This window comes from Scylla paramamosain, chromosome 5, assembly GCF_035594125.1.
Source record: "Scylla paramamosain isolate STU-SP2022 chromosome 5, ASM3559412v1, whole genome shotgun sequence".
Lineage (NCBI taxonomy): Eukaryota > Metazoa > Arthropoda > Malacostraca > Decapoda > Portunidae > Scylla > Scylla paramamosain.
This window is the reverse complement of record NC_087155.1, coordinates 12,189,192-12,203,232: the sequence shown is the minus strand read 5'-3', so window position 1 is coordinate 12,203,232 and position 14,041 is coordinate 12,189,192. Positions and strand designations below refer to the sequence as shown.

General features: G+C 44.6%; 1 long non-coding RNA gene across 1 annotated transcript; it reads left to right on the top strand.

The window, feature by feature from the left end:
- The first annotated feature begins 5,286 nt into the window (after positions 1 to 5,286).
- Positions 5,287 to 7,639, top strand: LOC135100531 (uncharacterized). Its single transcript, XR_010268773.1, has 3 exons — positions 5,287 to 5,689; positions 6,685 to 6,782; positions 7,008 to 7,639. It is a non-coding gene; the product is annotated as an uncharacterized LOC135100531 (long non-coding RNA).
- Positions 7,640 to 14,041: the final 6,402 nt, after the last annotated feature.

Genomic DNA, 14,041 nt, shown 5'->3' with positions numbered 1-14,041 from the left:
CTCTCTCTCTCTCTCTCTCTCTCATACGTTTGTCTTGTAATGAGAGTATCAATCAATTGGCAATCCTTTCTTCTGCATTGATGTATAATGCTATCTCCCTCCTCTCTCCTTCCTTCCATTCTTACATGTTTCTTCCCATGTCCTTCAAGAGAGAGAGAGAGAGAGAGAGAGAGAGAGAGAGAGAGAGAGAGAGAGAGAGAGAGAGAGAGAGAGAGAGAGAGAGAGAGAGAGAGAGAGAGAGATTTTAAGCCTTTCTGTAAATATTTGTTTAAATAAAAAAAATAAATAAATAAAAAAGAGAGAGACTGGGAAAAGTAAGTGGACAAAAATGTACTACACCAGTGATCAGCTCCACTACGTATGTTTATATTAGGGAAAGAGAGATTAAAGGAATACACAACTTTTTTTTCCTAAGCTCACGTATGATATTTAAACTCATTTCGATAGTTATGCTTAGTCATGTTGTTCAACAGTAACATACACCATCAAACTACTCTTCATTTATCTGTTTGTCTCTGCCTGTCTGTCTGTCTGTCTGTCTGTCAGTCTGTCTGTTTACCTGTCACTTGCACCGTACCAGTGAGTTTCTTCAATAATTCGCCAGTCAAGCAACCCTCAGTCCTCGGGAATGCTATACTCGTGTCAAGAATTTTATCAAGAATTATAAATGATACTGAGAGGTTGACGACTTTCTTTTCTTTTCTTATCTATTTTCTGAGGCAACATATTACAAAATCTATCAGATCGTCGTTTTCCTTTTATTTCATTAGAATTTATATCATAAGAAAGAATATAGCCTACAATAAAGGAATAATTAATGAACAACAACAAACAAGTCAGTCTATCAATGAAAAAATAAACAAGTAATAAATACTGATATATAATAAACAAAAATAAAACCCGTTGTGAGAAATCTCTCAAGGACATTTTTTTCCACACACTACATATTTTGTAGGCTCCCAAATATAGCGTTTAGTCAAGCGGCTTGTTATTATCTCCACTGTTTTTTTCACCCATCCATTCTTCTTCATTGGCCATTTATTATATTCTTCCCCTATATATTTTCTCTTCAACTTGTTACCTTTCCTGTTTTTTTGGACAATTTTTCTAATTATCTAAGTTGCCATTACCACTTTCGCTTAATTTCCTTTTTTCTTTTTTTCAACCTTTTTACATATCTTATTCTTCGTCGTTGGCTCCTTTCTCCCTCTTTAACTTTTCTTTACCTTCCCTTCCTCGCCATTTGCACGTACCATAAAGTCTCCAGTGGAACGAAAGTATCTGGCAAAAAAAAAAAAAAAAGGTGTCGTTGTTTACTGTGTCTCGTGTTCGCGGATACACATTTGCTCATTATATATTCCCGCATTCCTTCCTTCCTCGCCTTCTTCCTCTTTTTATCCAAGATATTTACACAGCACAGTCCCCTTACCTCTTACCCCACTTCTTCCCTCACTAATTTCCTCGCTATCTCTGAAAAAAATGCTATTATCTAACTTTTTTTTCACCACACGCAATCCAGTCCCATGCGTCCTTTTTGCCTCCTTCCTCTGAAACTTTTGGCTTCCGGCCTTCTTTTTTTTTTTTTTTTATTCTTTCATCCCAGTTTCTTTTTTTTTTTTCAGCTTATCTATATGCTTTCCTGTTCCTGTTTTCTCGCTACCTTAAGTTACCAGAACTGTGTCATCAAGAACCAACAGCAAACAAGAGGTTGCTCTGATAAAAAAAAAAAAAAAAAGCGACGACGTATCACAGACGCTGGAATCCATGTACGTTGCCATTAAAAAATAAATAAATAAATAAAAAATAATAATTTCCTTACAAGACAAGAGGCAAGAGATAAACACGAACATAATACGTTAACTATATTATGTTTATCAATACCATTTATGAGAACGTAAAGCGCAGGTTATTAATATAAAGAATAAGATTGCCTAGGTTTATCAAAAGAAGATATCAGTTATAAATTAAAAGATTGAGCTACCCTTGATATCTTCCTGGCGTAATGATCATTATACATCATCTATTCATTCACTATTTTATCTAACTTTATTTACGTTTTTGTTTGCAGATCGGACGAGATACAAGAAGACAAAGAGACTGATAGATACACTGATAGACAAAGACGCATGCGTACCTCTCAGTGAAGAAAGATAGTCAGACAGACAGACGGACAGGACAACAGCATTCATACGAAAAGAGTGGAGAGGAAAAAGAGCAGTGGGTGTGTTATTACCTCCCCATAAAGTGGTGGGCGGCCAGATAAGGCGAGTGGCTCCGCCCTCTAAGCAACCGACGTAATTAATTGGAATTGGCTTCGGGTATCCTAACGATCATCTTCCTGATAACTCGCCGACCAATCAGAAGTTCCGAGCACTAGATCGTCAAGCTAATGGTCTACGTTCATTTCAAATTACCTGGAGTGTTAATTACTTATATTATTGAGAATTAAACTGTACTTAGGCAACACACATTACACTTAATGACACAGTAATGTTTGAAGCAAATGCAAATTTAATGTTCCTGAAAACAATGTATTAGAAGTGCCAAGAAAACTGCGAATTAGAAAGTCAATAACCTCACAAAGGAAAGACATGAATGTAACAATTGCTTGTTTATTTCGGGAAAGAATACTTGTTTAGAAGAAAGAAAATAAAGAATGATTAGCTTTTTTTGTTTCTCGTTGTTCTTTAAATGTTACTTAAATCATAAAGTCACAATTTTCGTTTAGCTGTTATCTGTTTTACTTTATAACTATAACTGTTGTGTCCAGTAATGTAATTTTGAAAATCCAAATACCCTTTTTGCGATCACCCATTAAATTATCCTTCATTCATTCTATTTTATCCCCCCCTCCATCCACTATTTCACTGGCCTGGCCTCGCCTCGGCCTCACCTTCACCCACCTCTTTGACTCGCATTAAATTCAGAGCATTATGAGTTATTAAAATTCGATTCATATCAGACTTAGAATAAGCTACTGGTTAAATGACCCCACTACAAGGCACTAAGATATGGGCGTGAGAGACGGTGCGGCCTCCAGATAACACAGTGTCCGACTAGTTAACTCTGATTAATGGCAAATTGACGCTAACTTGCATAATCATCCATCCGGAACATAACATCCACCCCCCCTGCCTACCTCTTTAATGCACGCACACATTACAGACACACACACACACACACACACACACACACAGACACACACACGTAAATAGCATTGATATGTACGTTAACAAGTAGAATTATCGCCTCGTGAACCATCGAGACAGCCGCCGACCTGTCGCTGCCGCAACTCACGCCACAAGGCCTCGCTATCGAAATTTATCCCGCTGACCGTGGCCGAGCACTACGCATAAAGAGCATTTATTACAGTTCAGTACAGAGTGTGCTTTATGGCCCCAGACGGTAGGGAAGGGCTGGACGAGGCGGACCACCGGTGCAGCCTGGCAGGGGGTGGCCAGGCCGAGCAGGGGCGTCTTGCTGGGGAAATTGACTTTGTCAACCGCTTGTAACTTTACAACCTATGTTAATAAAAGGTCACATTGATAACATGAATAAAATTAGAAAGTAAATGACCGAACACACAAACAAACTGAAGTAAAAGGCAGATTTTCTTTGTCTTTATACCTTTGCCATTTCCAGACCAGCAACGAGGAATAGCGAATGAGTCAGTCACTGCCGGTCAGAACATTCCATGTAAGTTTCGTGGTAGCAACAAAATGAAACGTTTTATTGCACTAGAATTATAAGAATCGAAAACGGGGGAAAAAATAAGAATAGCCGGTGGTAAGAATACGGGCAAGTGAGGCAGAGATGGAAGAGGCAGAGAGGAAGAAATTTAGAAGGGAAGTCATGAAAAGATTACAGATCAAGAAGGGTTGAAGCTCATTAAAGGAGAAAGCTTAATGAAGCATATGACGCACTGATATCGGGATAAAAGTGTATTTCGATACACAGATGACGAGAGAACATATCAGCACATAAGCTTTAATAAAACCATTAAACATATTAGAAAAAACACATGCTGATAACCATCCACCGACTCCTTTCGTCTCCCGTGGATCACAGGCAGACAAATATTTTGACTAACCAATTCAACAAATGATCAATATCGCTCCACAGGCCAAAAGCTCACCAAAAAACATATTATTATTATTATTATTATTATTATTATCATTATGAAAGTCAGCGTAGCGCCTCCACGGTGCAGCTGTTAGCACAACAACGTGATAATCCTTTGGAGTCTCAGCGAGGTCGGTCGTTGAGTACACAGTCTGTTTACCTACTCCCTTGAGGCTGCTTGATAAATGAGTACCTGGCGAGACCAAGGGAAGGTAATCTGTGATCATTCGGATGTATTGATGTCTGCGTTTCTCCAGGTGAGGAAATTTGTATTATTAGAGTGAACAGCAAAACTGAATAATTTGAACATCAGCGCAATGTCCACCCCCCTCTCAGCCAAACCTCTTCACTAAACGAACACACACACACACACACACACACACACACACATACACACACACACACAGGAGTGGATGACAGTGTGATGATCCTACACTGATGCTCCTGAATTCTCATTTGCTATATATTATACATTCCAGTCATTAGGATGCGTCATTATCCCATCTTACTACAAAGGTCATCACTAGTATGTTATTAATCTGTCTCGCTGCGAGCGCTAAATAAGATATCATACAAGTTGAGCGCCGCATTAACATATAATTTCGGTGGTACGTTCGAGATATGATGAAGTGACCAACCCTGTACAACTAAGATGATGAACATTAGGGGCATCATCTTCATCAAAAGCTGTCCAATGTGCACCTTAGATCCCTATTTTCGTAAGGAGAACAAACTGGCAAATTTGACACGGATCAAATGTGCTGGAGATGGGACGAGGATTAACCAGTAATCTGAGGTATTATACTCATACACTTAGCCACATGCCTTCCCTACAACCATCACTCGTATAAGGTTTCAGTACTATTTGTTTCACACTAACCGGCGTAGGTGGAACTGTCAAGGAAAAAAAAAAAAAAAAATGGAAAAGTGTGTAGATTCAATTTCAACCTTCTATCTTACCTGGGAAAAAAGAGCAACAAACCACTAGAGAAACTGAAAATCTGGATGAAAAGAACAAGGAGAAAGTATTTACGACGCCCATTATCTTACACTGCTGCATTCTTGAGGGAGTTGTGGGCGGGGTTATGGGGGGAGGCAGGGAGCGAGTAGTGGAGGGAGGAGAGAGTAGAGGAGGGAGGGGAATAGCAGTGGAGGGATGGGAGGGGCAGGTTCGCTTCGCCTTGCCTTTCGCGGTGGACTTTTTGGGTGAGTCAGCGGCCCGCACACGCCGGTCCATTAATAAAACTTTCGCCATCAATGAAAGTTGGCGCAGTGTTATCAGGCGAGCCATCAGCGGGTGTGGTGATACCAGTGGCACGCCTGGCCGCAACACGCCTACCAGCCCACACCCGCAGGCCTGCTCACCGCCACGCCACGCCTTTACCTCCACCTCAAACTACCCGTATCTACCCATTCCATCGGCAACATTTACTATTAGCCTGGTCCACCCATACACACCTGAAGGCCCCGTGTCTATGCCTCCACACCACTGCTCCTCCCTTTAGACACTACAACAAGGAATGCTAACGTGCTGAGGTGCCACATTAAACGGAGGAAAAGAACGTAGGTAAGAAATTGGAGGGTGTTTGTCTCCTTTCAGCATTCTTGTGCCCTCCTTCCTTCTCCCCCATGCCATCCACACAAGGCTGTGCTACCCTTGTGTTTATTACCACCTCTCCACGCAACCCTGTGTGTGTGTGTGTGTGTGTGTGTGTGTGTCTGTGTGTGTGATATGCTCAATAATATTCCACTTAAAGAAAATCACTTGTTCCCAATCTAACCGGCACAAGGTACGAACAATTCCCTGGACTCTGAGGCGGTTCGGTAATTAAGACGATAGCGTGAGGACTGTGTATTTATTAATTTTCCGTTCTCTCTCTCTCTCTCTCTCTCTCTCTCTCTCTCTCTCTCTCTCTCTCTCTCTCTCTGGTGCTTACATTATACTCAAGTTAGTGTCCAAGTGAATATCTTTACTTTCAAGTTTGGTATCAGGTTACCATAAGTGGAAAATCATTTATGTCAAAAAGGACAAAGGAAGGCTTCTGTGGAATTTCAAAAGGCTCTTGTGCCGAGAAACTGGAGTAACAATACCAACAAATGTTTAGTCAGACAGTGAAACTATTGAGGGGGAACAAAACGCAGTTTCAAAGGCGACCAAATTCTCCATGCAAGAAGATAGGTATTGAATGTGATACGCATACTAGTAGGGAACTCTCATGGCAGAATTTTCTATACCTAAAATCATATATTGTATGTAATATTTCAATTGTTCTTCAAATTCATTATGCTTTTTTTTTTTTTAGTTTTCAGAGTACTCGTAATCAGTATAATTCTATGTAAGTAAGTATTCTCTGCATTACGTTTGAACCGTGAGATTTAGAAAACGTATTTTATTACCTTGAAAATCACGATAAAAACTGAAACTTGATAATTGTTTGAAGGTCAATGAATCACACAACATTCATAATAACCAACACTGGAGAGGTAATGGAATGAACTGAAGCATTACCAGGTATGGCTGGAGTGCACCACCTAATTCATTACACACGTTATTGCCGACAGGGGGCAGGGGGCGGCGAGGGAATGGAGTGCAATAAGCCCCCCTCTGCGGTAATGCAGCGAACTGCAAACACTCCAAAAGCACACTCCATGTATTCGATGTACGTGAATTACATCTCACCGTAATTAAATTCAATGGAATACTACATCAAATGAACCAGATGGTTTGTATTCTCTCTCTCTCTCTCTCTCTCTCTCTCTCTCTCTCTCTCTCTCTCTCTCTCTCTCTCTCTCTCTCTCTCTCTCTCTCTCTCTCTCTCTCTCTCTCCCTTGATCTAAGATTACTTTTCTTGAAAGAGAAATAGCTGAGTACATTTTTTCCCCAGCACTGCATATCATGAGTCTCGGAGTGGCAAGGGAGTGGCGCCCTGCCCAGCGAGGTGGTCCTACCCGCCACGCTGGACACACGGAGGGAGTGGGCAAGAGACTGCAGGGAACCGGACCATGGCGGAGCACGTGTATACTCACTGCCTCATTAATACCTTAAATCTACCGTGTTGAGAGGACACAAGAGGAAAAATCCAATTTTAGCCATACTGTTACTGTTATCGCTCAAATAACCATGCAGAAATATTTCATGATGTTACGAATATCATTTTCCACTGGGATTTCTGTCTGTATTTAATTATATAACAAATTGTAATGAAATTCGTCACAAACTAGTACCAAGATAAAAAGAAAAGGTAGTGGACACTTTCTTTCATATTTAAAAGTAGCATGTTGACGTGTGACAGTGCTGCCCCAGAATGACGTGCGGCGGACGAGCGGGCGGCAGACAGGTGAGGGCAGGCTGGCCGATGTATGAGGGTGTAGGCGAGGGGGTTACGTGACCAGTCAAGTGCTCGTACAGTCCACCTCTCCCAAGCCATACCAGTCTTTCTTCCCCCTCCCGCCCCGTCCTGCGCCCCATCACATTTTGCCTGCCCCTCCCGCCCCTCCCGCCCCGTCCTGTTCCCCATCACATGACGGTGAGATCTACTTGTGCGGACATTGTGGCGGTTACTGAGGCGTGGCAGATTGTTCCTGAGGTGTGCACGATGCAGGACTACCAGCTATACCATCACCTCAGGTCAGGGCGCAGGGGGGGGGGAGTGGCCGTCTTCTGCCGCTCTGCCCTCAGCCCCTCACACCTCCCTGTCGATATTCCTGCCGGTGTGGAGGCCCTGTGGGTGAGAGTCACGCCCCCCTCCCATCCCAACAACACGGCCTCCATCATAGTCTGCGTCGTGTACCACCCCCCACGAGCCGCCACTGCACAGTTGCTCACCGCTCACATCATCAACACTGCTGATGCCCTGAGGGTGAGGTATCCTGCTGCCAAGCTGGTCATCTGTGGGGACTTTAACAGATTAGATATCAACGATATCCTACACCAGCTACACCTCACCCAGGTCGTGGACTTCCCCACCCACCAGCAAGCCATCCTCGACCTTATCCTCACAGACCTGGGCCAGCAGTACTCGCCACCCAAGCCGCTGCCTCCCATGGGACGGAGCACCCACCTCTCCATACTGTGGTCACCCACACCCACCACCTCGACCCCCCGGTCAGCTGTCACCAGGACCCACCGCCCCATGCCTGACTCAGCCATGAGGGAGTTTGGGCAGTGGGTGACACAACACCCGTGGACCGAGGTGCTGGATGAGGAGGACGTCCACTTAAAATGGCAAAACTACGTCGCCACTACTACAGCAGCCTTCCACCACTACTTCCCAGCCAAGAGCGTCACAACGCACCCGTCTGATGCTCCCTGGATGACGCCCCGCATTAAAAGACTCATGCGTCAGCGGACCTGGGCGTTCCACTCCTGCCCGGTCCTTTACAGGAAACTAAGAAACAGAGTAATCAGGGAGATTAAGAATGCAAAGGCAAGCTATTACCCAGACAAGATACACCACCTCAAGCTGACCAACAACAGACAGTGGTACGCTAAGATCAAAGCTTTGTGTGGCTTACAAAAGCACACTTCATCCCTTCCTTGCACCTCACACCTTCCTGCTAATCTCGCGGCTCAGGAGATGAACGATCACTTTGCTGCTATCTGTCAAACCTTTCCTCCCCTCCACACCACTCCGCTTCCTGCCTATCTGCCCGCTCCCTCCCCTCCACACACTGTCCAGGCGATGGATGTTTTTAAGAGAATACTTAAATTTAAACCAAGATCCACCACACCCACTGACCTTCCTATAAAAATTTACAAGGAATTTGCTGTAGAGCTAGCAACACCGCTATGCTCCATAATAAACGCCTCACTCTCCCAACACTCTTGCCCCGCGGACTGGAAGACATCTTATGTCACTCCCATCCCCAAAACTTCCAGTCCTCAGTCACTCAATGACCTCAGGCCAGTCTCTATCACCCCCATCCCTAGCCTTATTTGTGAAGATTTTGTATATGACTGGGCATACACCAAAATTTGTAACACCGTGGATATCAGACAATTCGGAAATATTAAAGCCACCTCCACCTCACATTACCTGACCAGCTTCCTTGAATTCATCCACAGCCACCTGGACAAGCGAAACACCTCTCTAGCTGTTGCTTTTGTCGACTTCAAAAAAGCCTTTGATCTAGTTGATCACACTGTTGTCATCAGCAAGGCAGTAAGTCTGGGTCTCCCTCCTAATCTGATAGCGTGGCTAGCCGACTTCCTCACAGGGAGACGTCAGGCCGTTCGCTATCAGGGCTCTGTCTCTAATTTCCAACAGCTGACATGTGGAGTCCCCCAGGGGACCAAGATGGGTCCTCTATGCTTCCTCCTCCTCATCAACGACGCCCTCACCGACACCCCCCATCGCTGGAAGTATGTGGACGACTGCACCGTGGGCGTCCCAGTTTCCAACAAGAACCCGGACTACTCGCCACTGCAAGCAATTCTGGAGCGACTGCAGACGTGGACAGAGGAGAGCAGGATGACCATCAACCACAGCAAAACTGTGGTGATGCATTTCTGTACCTCCTCTGTACCAGTGCCCCCTCCCCGGCTCACAGTGGGCCCTCACCCCCTCCAGGTGGTCCAATGTGCCAAGCTTCTCGGAGTCACGGTGGACGACCAGCTGACCTGGAAGCAGCATGTCGCCAGCACCGTGAGATCAGCTACCTACAGGCTGTACATGCTGCGCAGACTCAGGTCGCTGGGGACGCCGACAGATGAGTTAAGGGGGGTGTACCTCACCTTCATCCTCCCCAAACTCATGTACGCCTCCCCAGCGTGGTCCTCCTCCCTCACACACACTCAACAGCTACAGCTAGAGAGTGTGCAGAAAAGGGCGTGCAGGGTCATCCTTGGCCCTGCATACACCACCTATGAAGAAGCCCTGACCACCCTGAGTCTGTCCAGAATATCCACCAGGCACCGAGAGGCTCTGGAGAAGTTTGGGAAGGGACTACTGCATCATCCGCGTCTCAGAGACATGCTGCCGCCCGACGCGCCTCGCCCTGTCCGTGCCACCAGACACCACAACAAAATAACGCCCCTGAAGGCGCCGCGCACGGACCGGTACAGACTCAGTGCGATTCCCACCATGGTGCGAGCCATCAATCAATAGTATTTCCCTCCTAGATTAGTCTTACCGTTAGGATTACTGTTAAGCTTTTCCCCATCCCCTATGTACATTTTCAGTTTGTCAACTGCCTAAATAATAAACCGTTTATTATTATTATTATTATTATTATTATCCTGCCTGCCCCTCCCGGAATGTAATACTGCTCCTATCTCGATGAGCTAAACTCCTTTAATCACTCTGCACGCGGAGAAATCTGTAATTCTTACTCATATTTTTTTTTTATTTCAATATTTATTTAGTGTTGATTTTCTTAACTCATATATTTTTACTGTAATTCAACACAGTTTCTTTAGCATCCATTATTATTATTTTTTTTTCAACGTTCCTCATCACTAACGATATTTTCATTTCTCCGAATTTCCTTCTCTCTTTTCCTGCTCCCACTTTTCTTCCCACTATTTTTTTTTTTCTTAAGCCACTCCTACCTCTTCCTACCGTCTCCCTTCTCCCTCTGCCACTCCCGCCGCTTCCCAGTCTCAGCCTCCACTCGGTCTATGAGGACCGTCACGGATCACTGCTCGTCTAACCTGTTTTACTTTCATTTTCCACTCTAGAATGTGGTGTACCAAGTGCTGCCTCCACCCAGGCTCCCTTTGGCTGTGCTGAGTGTGGGCTGTAGTGCTGAAGGCTGGGGAGGGAATCGTGGTGGTGGTGGTGATAGTAGTAGTAGTAGTAGTAGTAGTAGTAGTAGTAGTAGTAGTAGTAGTAGTAGTAGCAGTAGTAGTAGTGCTAGTAGTACTCTTATATTCATGCTGCTGCTGTTGTAGTGGTTGTAAGAGTCGTGTAGTCCAAGTCTAGCTGAACCTTTCTCGTTACACACAATATGCACAGACCACTTGTTCCTTTCCCCAACCTTCCTTACCTTTCTTCCTCCTACCTACATTCCCCAGTCCATCTCCTCTGCCTTCTTCCTCCTTTAATCCTACAACCCCTCGCTTCGTCCGTCACTCACCCTCCTTTCCTTCCTTCCTCCTTTCCTCTCCTCTTTTACTATCTCTCTTTTGAACCTTCACCTCCCCTCTTACGCTCTCGCTTCTCCCTCGCTGTCCTTCCCATTCCCCTCGATCTCTATCAAATCATTGTTACCAGAACCTCAACGGCGTAAAATCAAAGTGAAAGCAACCCTCCTTAATGATCCGGGTTTGGTACCAATGGGACGCAGCAGAGGTCAGCTCGTAAAGGTTAGACTGGCTCAAGAAAACAATATGTATATCCACCTTATTGATTCTGTCTCTTGTTACACTCTTGCCTCCTCGCCTTGCGTCTTAGCGGTACACTTACGGCGTCCACGAGAAGCTTGGCAAGGGAAAATATTGACGGTGGAAGGGGAAAAGCCAGAGATATAGATAGATGGATAGATAGATAGATAGACAGATAAATAGATAGATAGATAGAGAGAGAGAGAGAGAGAGAGAGAGAGAGAGAGAGAGAGAGAGAGAGAGAGAGAGAGAGAGAGAGAGAGAGAGAGAGAGAGACGAACGCTCCTGGAAGTGGAAGTACGAGTAAGAGAGTAAAAGGGAGGCCAGAAAAGGTAAATGCTGAACATATAAAATGGGACAAAGAAGTTAGCCCTGAAAGCGATGTGTAAAGGAGACAGACGGAAAAATATAAAAACTGGAAGACATTTCTTGGGAGGATTGAGGAGATAGGATGAAAGTGACGACAAAGGAGGCGAACACGATTCTAGTGATGTGAAGGAGGAGGAGGAGGAGGAGGAGGAGGAGGAGGAAAATGACAACGAGAGCGATGAAGACAACGAAGACAGGAGCAGAGACGGCGGCGAGAGAAGAAAGCGACAACAAAGAATGACATGAAAGAAATGAAATAGAAAACATAACAAACATGAGAGAGAAAACAAAGATAAAAACATCCTGAGACATTCAGAATTTTTTGCGCACAACAGCGAAAAAAATAACAAGCAATAAATTATTCATAAAAAAAAAAAATGTACATAAATTAACATGGTGCTTTGTGGGAAGTGTTTTCTTACTTATAATATTCTTGGGACGATGGTGCTACGGGCAAACTATTATTGCTGTCATTATTTTTATATCATCATCATCATCATCATGACCACCACCATCACCATCTTCATCATCAACATTATTATTGCATTTGCTCAGCTGTTTCTGCTGCTGCTGCTACTACTACTACTACTACTACCACAACTACTACTACCACTACTATCTTCACTCTTCAGCAGCAGCAGCGTGAGCGAGAAAGAAAACGGACAAGGAGGGAGAAGATGAAGTAGTGTAAGGAAAATGGAAGAACCGAAGGGGGCGAATGGACGTGAGGAGAGGAAAGGATGAGAAAGGAGGGGAAGGAAAGAAGGGAGTACTATTTGTGGGGAGACTTGGTGCATTGCAGTGGTGGTGGGAAGGCGAATGGAAGAGACAGCCCTGGGAGACATCTTTTGCCTTAACTTCTATATTGAACACGCACTCGCTCGCCCACTCACTCAATCACACTCTCTCTCTCTCTCTCTCTCTCTCTCTCTCTCTCTCTCTCTCTCTCTCTCTCTCTCTCTCTCTCTCTCTCTCTCTCTCACGTCATTCTTCTCCTACTGGTTTCATTTCATCTTCCTTTATCATCGCTTCTTTCCCGTTCTCCTCGTCTCCCTTGTCCTCCCCAAACATCAGATAAATTACAATCATCAACATTGTGCGCATTCCCTAACAACCCGCATCCTCTCCCTCCTGCCCCCCCTCTCCCGTCCGCCCCTTAGCTACTGTACCGCGACTCCCCACATTCTCTTTTCATCCTTCACCCTCAGCTCTCCGAACAATTCCCGTCGTCCCCGTAACCCCGTCCTTTAACTCCTCCACAGATTCTCCTGCACATCAGTTCCTCACACACACACACACTTACCAGACTCTCCTGACGTCGTTCTCAGCTCCTCCTTCCATATGACCTCCCACCACGTCCCTGTTCTACCCCTCCTTAACTTCTCCTCCCCCCAACCTTAAATCCTTCCCACTGCACCCGTCCTGTTCACCCTCATCTCCCCTCCTGACGTAATTTGGTTAACTCTTTCCCGTCACCGTAAATCATGATGCTTAACTGGGTGGTAACGCTGATGCAGGATTATTTTAGTTTAGCTCAGTTTTTCTTCCCTACAACGGAAAGAGAATTAAAAGAAGTAAGGGTGGACTGAGTGCGGGATGCAGTGATACGAAACAATGGTAAGGCAAGCGATACAGTATTGAGAATAGTGTGCAATTGTTCTGGGTAATGAGGATTTGATCTCATGTGTCTGTAATCTGTATTGCTTAATTAACAGGACTTTTGTTGGTAATGAAATGAATGTTCGGTAATGTGTAGAGTCTCAGCTTTCATGGTGGAACTTTTGGCCTTGTTGAGTGAAATAAACTGGCAGAGCCGTGTGTGCGTGTGGCTGTGGGTTCAAGGGTGTGTCAAATCTTCAAACTACTAGCAATAACAATAGTGTCTCTTGTAACCCTAGCAGTGATGGTGGTGATGGTGATGCACAGATGAGAGTGGCAGTGATGGTGATGGATGCATTTGCCGCGACACTCAAGTTGATACCAGTAGTGGTGATACAATTGTTTATGCCACGCCTAGTTAAGGACTATCAGTGAGCTGGTTGGCCGACGTGACTCCAGCGAAAGCGATGGTAGTAGATGTGAATAGTGGTATCAAGTGCAGTGGTGGTGGTGGTAGTGGTGGTGGTGGTGATGGTGGAAAGTAGAAATAGTAGTAAAAAAATTATCATTATTATCATTATTATTATTATTATTATTATTATTATTATTAGTAGTAGTAGTAGTAGT